We start from the raw sequence: 8,060 nt of genomic DNA, 5'->3' as shown, positions 1-8,060 counted from the left end.
GGGGAGGGGAAAGCAGGCAGGAGGGGGCAGGTTGGGGGTAGAATTGGAGCTGGGGGGAGGGGAAAGCAGGCAGGAGGGGGCAGGTTGGGGGTAGAGTTGGAGCTGGGGGGAGGGGAAAGCAGGCAGGAGGGGGGCAGGTTGGGGGGTAGAGTTGGAGCTGGTGGGGGAGGGGAAAGCAGGCAGGAGGGGAGGCATGGGGAGAAAGGGGGAGACATGTTGGGGAGGTAGACTTGGAGCTGGTGGGGAGGCAGGCAGGTTAGAAGCAGTCAGGGACGGGGCAAGGAGAGGGCGCAGGCAGGAGGGAAAAAGAAAGGAGGGGAGGATCAGAGAAAAGATGAGGGAAGGAGCTATCGTTTTTACCTACTTTGGTGTGATTATACATAACCACTCCCTATTGGTTCAATCCACCAGATTTGCTGTGTGCTATAGGAAACCCTGTGTACTTCTTCCCAGAGGCTGTTCATGAAGCAGTAGCTCCACTGTGTATGAGTCAGACTTGGTCAGAGTCCTTTCTGTTTCAGGTTTCCAAAACAATGCACAGTTTGTTTTTGAGTCAGGGGAAGTGAGAAATGGCAGAAAGGAGTGTCAGAAAAAGCAGAAGAAACTGCCCTTCCCTTCTTCCTGTAGTGTGTTTCTGATAAGGCAGCGTCTGAAATTTCTATCTGAAGGAAATTGATTTCCCCAATGTTTCTGTGCAAGGAAGAAGGAAGGATTTCTATAACGAGAGTGCAAGCTTAGTTCAAGAGTCAGTAACTTTAAAAGAAATTAAAAATACTGCAATATTATACAGCTAATGGATCAGAAGAATATGGCTGACATTTCTACCCCTGATGCAGAGACTCCTCTCAATCCAGGAGTACCAGCCACCTAAAAGGAAAGTCATTCCTTCAGAATTCTGAGTCCCGTGAGATCACATACATGGGTGGACCCCTGTGCCTGCAGATTCCCATAAATACTCATGAGCATAGTGTTAGACACTGATCCTGCAAACACTGTGCTTAAGATAATACATCATGCCAAATCACAGTTCTTTGTCACAAGTAGTTAAGAAAAATTCTACTGCTAAGGTTGTTTACACTGCAGGGTTTTTGAGCAGGAAGCTTTTTGCAGAAGAGATCTTCCACAAAAACTTCTTGCACAAAAGCGCATCCACATCTCAAAAGCACATCGTAAGAGCGCGTCCACACTGCATGGACACTCTTGCGCAAGAAAGTTCTGATGGCCATTCACAGAATGGCCATCAGAGCATCTGTGCTTTTTGTGATAGGCTCTTTTTGCACATGAAACCCCTGTTGAGCGTCTGCACGCACCTTTTTGCGCAAGAACACTTCAAAAAGCCCTCTGTTCTGTCGATTGTAGATTTTCTTAAGCAAAAATGCACTTGAGGTGTGGATGCACCACGGTTTTTTGTGCAAAAACCCTGTAGTGTAGACATAGCCTTAAAGTATTACTGGCATAGCTGTATGTCATGTAGAGGTCTGATTCTTTTACCAATCTAGATGTGCTGATAAAAGCCTCATTGTAGAAGCAGTATATCAGAGTAAGGCCTTGAACAGATTTGCTAATATAGCTATGTTGGCAAACCCTCCCTGAGCGAATGTAGCTTTTATTGGCGAAACTATGCTTTTGTCCGTATAGTTTATACCAGGTCCCCAAATAAAATACTTTATATCAGCAAAGGGGTTTTTTTACTAGCATAACTGCAACTCCGTTATAGCCTTTGCTAGCATAACAGTTGGGGTGTGATTTTTTTTTTCAAACAAATAGCTAATGTGGTTATGCTAGCAAAACAAGTGTAAACTAGGCTTAAGATAATTTAATGCTTTTAAAAATGGAGAAAGCGTCTCTGATCAGATCTATGTATGATTTCCAGAAATACAGCCCTAAAACAAGTGAGACTTAGGTTTGTTAGTTTATCTGACAGGTCTTTGAGTGAATAATTCATTATCTTTCTAGACTTCCAAAATAAATCCCTCTCTCCTTCTGCCTGTCTGTTCCTCCTGCCTTGCCTCTTTATCCATTTTCCTTAGCAACTGAACTGGAAGCTTTTACTCAGGCCCCTAAATTAAATGTATCTTAAATGCTGCTCTACAGACCATTTCTCCCCTGCAGGAGCTTGGTTGGGCAAAACATAAGCTGCATTTCCCCAGTGCTAGTGGTTATCACAAGGAGAATGCCAACCTGGCTGAAGCAGTGGTGAAAGAAACATTCTGATTGGCCTGTGGTGCACAGCTGGTACCTCATGAACTACACAGAATTTGATTCTATGCTCATTGAAGTCAATAGAAGTTATTGACTTCACTGGACGCTGGAGCTGACGGAGAAAATCACTGTGCCCATCAATGTTCCCTCTAATTTTTTCCATCTGTGTGCAGAATAAATTTTTACGTGCACCGAGGGACGTGCACCACCACTAGAAACAAAAAAATCTCTTACTGAGGGCACTTTGCTAATCAGTGGGGCAGCCTCAGAACTTTTCCTGAGCAGCTGCACAAGTGCCCAGCTTACAGGGAACACTGCTGCCTGTTATACCGTGGAGGAAAGGGAGCACAGAGATCATAAGACATCATTTGGGGTTGGGGCTGAAGTGAGGCAGTTGGAGTGAGGAAGGAGAAAAAGCAATAATGTCAACTGTTTTCCTGTCCCCACTAAATACAAGGCATCGGTGGCTCATTTAGACTTTTGATCTCACACTCCACTGAAGAAGCCAGACGGGCTGGTTTTATAGTGTGTATTTTGATAAAAGAAAATGAATTGAAGCTGGCATCTGAGCAACAAAGGAGATTCTGAGGGGACTGCATTTGGGAAGAAGGGATCCAAGTAACCCCAAGAACTTGGGAATGATTTTAAAAAAATAACACGTGTAGTCAAAACAGTTACCCTTCCACATTACTTTCTCTTATCTTTGATAGGACTATTTTTCACACTGGAAGGACACGCTAACTGATGCCCATAAACTGTTTTTTAAGGTTTTGTTCAAAAATGAAATGCAAAAGGGCAAATAACTCTAGTGTGTGCAACCTAGCAAGCCATACATATGCTTTTCAGGTGAGGGGGGTAATTTGAGACATGTCTACACTGGGAATTTGACCAGCATAGCTACAGCAGAATAACTATCGAACTATAGCGAATTTATTATTATTTGCATTATAGGAGTGCCCACGAGCACTAATCATGGACCACGACCCAGTTCTGTGAGGTGCCGTACAAACAGAACAAAAAGATGGTTCTTTCCTCAAAAAGCTGACTGGGTATAATTCTCTTATGTGGACACTGTTCCAGAATAAAAGTGATTTTATTTGGCATAATTACTCTCCATCCAAAACTCAGTCCCATCACCATTTCCCTGACACTAGTTGCACCAGAGACCTCAAAAGGCAAGTTGTCTTCCACAGCGTTTGTAATGGAAGAATCCTCGTCTGCCTCGGGTGCACCTTTCCCCTTTTATGTGGGGTAAAGGGGTCAGAGCACAGGTGAGGATGTCCCCCCCACCATCATAGCTTATTGCTGTTTCTTTATGCATCTCCTGATGGCTTATTGTTACACTGATGCACACCCTGCCATGGCTTATTTTAAGAAATGAAGACAAAAAACTCAGGTGTCAGTAGGTTGGGATTTCTATCCGGGATTTAGGTGCAATACTAAGGGGTTGCTTGGGCCTAGGATTGTGCAGCGAAAAACCAAAGATTAAATAAATGGCTCGCTTTGGCATCCACAAAATGGCATTTCGGACCATGTTTTCTGTCCTAATAATCTCCAGCATTCCACCCAGCACCATTAAAGAAGCCAGTGCATTAGTACACAGGATAAATACAGCTAGGAAACTAAAATGAAGTGTGTAAATTGAACCATTTTGAGATATGCATCTCCAAAGGTGAAACCCCACACTTTTTCAGTCTCATGAGTTAAAAGTGGCACGTCTAATTAACCTGAAACTTCCTTCTCTTCCCCCTTTTGGTCCTCATCTTCAGGGAAGATCTATCCATCAATGGCCACCGGCCAAGATGGCCAGGCAGGCAACCCCATGCTCTGGATGTCCCTAAATCTTTGACTGCCAGAGCTGGGACTTGATGACAGGGTGTGGTTCACTCCGTAGTTGCCCTGTTGGTTCTGAAGTACCTGCACAGTGGTCAGATGCTGAGCTAGAATCAGACGAACCCTTGGTTCAACCCAGTCTGGCCTTGCTGATCTGCGAAGGAGTTGGAGAAATGTGAGACCAAACGTGCTTCCTTCAGGAAGTTAAAAGGGTTGTGTGTCAAAATGCAGCTTACAACACCAATGGTCTCACGGCTTTGACACCGCTCGCTGCTACTTTGGTTTTAATTCCAGCTGTTGGGCTTTGTCAGGCAGAGGCTGCTCCAAAACCCAGTGACTTTGTGTCTCTGGAGCAGGTTCTAAATTAAGAAGTTTCTAACCCTTTCCCTGCCTTCTTGCATTGCAGGAGGGGACGCTTGCTCACTGCATATGCCTTAGCTAGTATCCTCTCAGCCACTGACTCATTTCCTCTCTTTAAACTTTCTTTTTTTAGACGCTCACTATAAAATATTTCACCGGGTTCTGGGCTGCATGCTCCATGCCCTGCCCAAATTCCTGCATGACAATAAATTGCCTTGCATGCGCCGCTTTTGTGCCATGGAAATCCTGCCGGTTTATTTTAAAATACTTTCAGTATAGCAGGTCCATTTCAAACATGGTCTCTGCTCCTAGGCAAATAGCTAGCATGCTCTTGTCACTGCTAATCGGCGTTGGCTCCCTGATGCTCTGGGCTCCCCCAACCATCCACCTGCTCTCTTGTCCTATTTTTACAGCCTAATACTAAAATTCCTGGCAGTAGGTGACCACAGAGATCCGTATTCACTTTAAATACCTTTATATGGGCTCAGCAGCATATCTACATATGTGTTTCATGGGGGTGGGCAATATATTTGGATGGGGGGGCACGCCAAAGATTTTGGTAAGTGGTCAAGGGCTGCACTTTTCTCTGGAAGGGATGTGGGGTCTGGAGGGGGAGAGGGTGTGGGGTCAGAAAGGGAATTTGGTTGAAGGATGGGGATTGTGACCTGGAGCTGGGGATTAGGGTTCAGGAGGGGGTGCAGAATCTGGGAGGGAGAGAATTCTGACCTAGGGGAGGGGTGTAGGAGTGGGTGCAGGATCCGGGAGGGGGTTGTGATCAGAGGCAGGGATCCAGGAAGGAATTGCAGAGGGTTTGGGTTGTGACTGAGAGCAGGGAGTTGGGGGAGGAGGGATGGGATGCCAGGTGCAGACTCTGGTTGGGAAGCACTTAACCTTCTGGCTAGCAGGACCCTCGGGCAGGCTCCCTGCCTGCTGCGCCCCTGCATGCTTCTCAGAGTGGCCAGCTGCTGGAGCCATGTGCATCGCTGCACAGTCCGCCATGGGGAGGGGGCTCCACTAGCTGCTTGTGTCCACAAGCCCAGCCCAGGTGACTCCCATTGGCTGGTTTCCAGCCAATGGGAGCTGCACGGATTGTGCTGGGGGCGGGGGCAGAGGCAGTGTGCGGAGCCCTCCCCTGCTGGAATGTGCGTTGTGCAGAGAGCGGCAGGTGGAGCACAGCAGGTAGGGAGTTTGCCCAAGGGTCCTGGTGGGCTGCAGGACACTGGTGGCCCAGAGGATCATGGCGGGCCATATCCAAAACTCTGGCAGGCCAGATCTGGCCCACAGGCCGTATTTTGCCTGCCTGTGAGTTGCAGGATTAGAACCTTTGTAAGTTCCTTGGGGCGCAAACTCTTTTCATTACATGGGTTTCTGGCAGCTAGCCCAAGGGGCTGGGCTTTCTGACTGGCACTGCTCTGTAATGACAACAACAGTGTAACAACACCGTGCACTCGAACGAAGGAGTTTGTTTGGTTTGTTCTGGCTCAAGGGGGATTGGCCCAGCCGTTTTCCTGGCTCAGGGAGGATTCTCTGACATGTATGGAAAAGACTGTTAAAGCTCACAAAGAGAAAGAGCCACTGGCTAGTGGGATGCTAACGAGAGTGATAGCACATCCACTCAGAGAGGTTGTTGACTCCCCAACAACATTTCACAGGACAATCGTCCCAGAGGGGGAGCTGTGTTAGTCTGTAACTTTAAAACAATGACCGTGCACGGGTGGTGGCTGCAGCTGGGGATGGAGGAAGCAGGCCCCCAGCCCCAGTGCCCCCTCCGCTGAGGCCCCGTCTCAACATGGGGAGGGGAGGAGGTGGGGCAGCGTACCAAGTGCACATGTGCTCCCCACTACCACCATGGGGGGGTGAAGAACATGCATGCCCGAGCCTCCCCGGAGTACTGGGGAGGGAGGAGGCTGTGTGACCCGAGCCACCCTGGAGCACCAGAGAGGGAGGAGGTCGTGTGGTCTGAGCTGGTCCGAGCCTCCCCAGCCTCCGGAGCACAGGAAGGGCGGGTGGCACGTGGCCCCAACTTCCCCAGCACGGGGAGGGCGGGTGGCACGCGTCTCCAACTTCCCCAGCCTCCGGAGCACAGGAAGGGCGGGTGGCACGTGGCCCCAACTTCCTCAGCCTGGAGCACGGGGCGGGCGGGTGGCACGCGTTCTCCAACGTCCCCAGCCTGGAGCACGGGGCGGGCGGGTGGCACGCGTTCTCCAACGTCCCCAGCCTGGAGCACAGAGAGGGTGGGTACTGGGGGCAGCAACACTCCACCCCCAGAATGCCTACAGGAGGAGTATGTGGGGGCCATGCCTGGGCGGATTGCAAAGGCAAAGCCTCCCCCTGCCTTGGCTACGGGACTCCCACGGTCCAGTGGCATCTTAGAACAGGGCTAGGGTTGCCAGGTGTCCGGTGTTCTACCCGACAGTCCGGTTTTTGGGACCTCTGTCTGGTAACAAAATTCAGAAAATGCTGGACATGTGCAATATTGCTGGTTGCGTCCGAGGAGGAGGGGAAGCCCTGTCTCTGCTCCTGAGCGCTGGTCAAGCGCGTGGTGGAGCCGCAGCCGGACTCGCTCCGCCGGGACCGTGTGTGAGACAGGCAGCGCCCTGGGATCTGCTCCCCGCCGGCCAATTCGCTCCCCCTCCTGCTCCCCTCCCGGCAGGCCACTTCCTCCCGGCCAGCCCCTCTCCCCTTCGCCCTCCCCACCCCCAATCAAGTGTGTCTGGTTTTTTTTTTTGAGACTACCTGGTAACCCTAAACCGGGCTGGACAAAATACGGCCAGGGGCCACCCTGCCACGGTTTAAAGCACAGTGATCTGCAGGAGGGGGAGGCTTTGTGTGATCTCCCGGCCCCCAGCCCACTCCTCAGCTCCTATTGGCTGGAAACAACCAACCAATAGGTATTGACCCCAGCCAATCTATCAGCTCCTATTGGCTCATTGTTTCCAGCCAATAGGAGCTGAGAGATTGGGCTGGGGGATGGGGAAACCACAAGACTCTTTCCCTTCTGGGAGCTGAGAGCCACCTTATCACCTCTGTAATTGGATGATAAAATTATTTTGTAGAACAATGGATACTTGGGGGGGGGCAATGCTGCCACTCTTCCCCAGCCCCCCATGGGTGCATCCCTGGGAGGACGGGGTGCAATGGGAGGCAGAGGGCAGGGGCGGGAAGGGGCAGAGCTTGGGGGATGGGTACAGGCACACACACCTTACCCCAGGTCTCCCAGGCCAGCTTGCAAACACGCTGGCCCCCAGCTGACCTGTGGGTTTGAGACCCCTGATCTATGTATTCTTTAGAAATAAGCCGCTTTTTGCAGCCTGTTCCGAATTGCCGGAGATCAATGCCAGCACCAAGCGTTCTTATAAAACAGCTTTTGGCTTCCCTCGATACTGCAGGCTGCAGTTTGTCACTTTGCATCCCGCTCGCACCGGGCCAGAATCACTCCACCATCCCCACCCCCTACAGATCTCTCACCCCATCTTGCCACTCCACTTCCGACTTCTCACCTCTAAGCAGATGGTTGATTTCCTTTTCCTTTTCTATTTCCTCAGGCCATCGAGCCCTTTCCTCTGTCCAGGGTACCTCGTGCCATCCGGAGGCACCAGACAAGGCCCGGCTGAATATAAAAGCGCTGGTTTTATCATCACTGGTATGGCCAGACCTGGGGATCA

The 8,060-nt window shown here is 50.2% G+C and overlaps 1 long non-coding RNA gene across 2 annotated transcripts in view; it reads right to left on the bottom strand.

Annotated features, from left to right (window-relative positions):
• Positions 1-1,687: 1,687 nt before the first annotated feature.
• LOC112545069 (uncharacterized) overlaps positions 1,688-8,060 on the bottom strand; it is a 211,993-nt gene continuing 205,620 nt past the window's right edge. For both annotated transcript variants that reach the window (XR_003088483.2, XR_012903050.1), the window contains 2 exons: positions 7,896-8,050; positions 1,688-4,189 (listed from right to left, as the gene is read on the bottom strand). This is a non-coding gene — a long non-coding RNA (uncharacterized LOC112545069). The remainder of the gene's footprint in view (positions 4,190-7,895; positions 8,051-8,060) is intronic.

Source organism: Pelodiscus sinensis, chromosome 3, assembly GCF_049634645.1.
Source record: "Pelodiscus sinensis isolate JC-2024 chromosome 3, ASM4963464v1, whole genome shotgun sequence".
Lineage (NCBI taxonomy): Eukaryota > Metazoa > Chordata > Testudines > Trionychidae > Pelodiscus > Pelodiscus sinensis.
The sequence above is the reverse complement of the archived record's forward strand: the minus strand, read 5'-3'. Positions and strand labels throughout refer to the sequence as shown.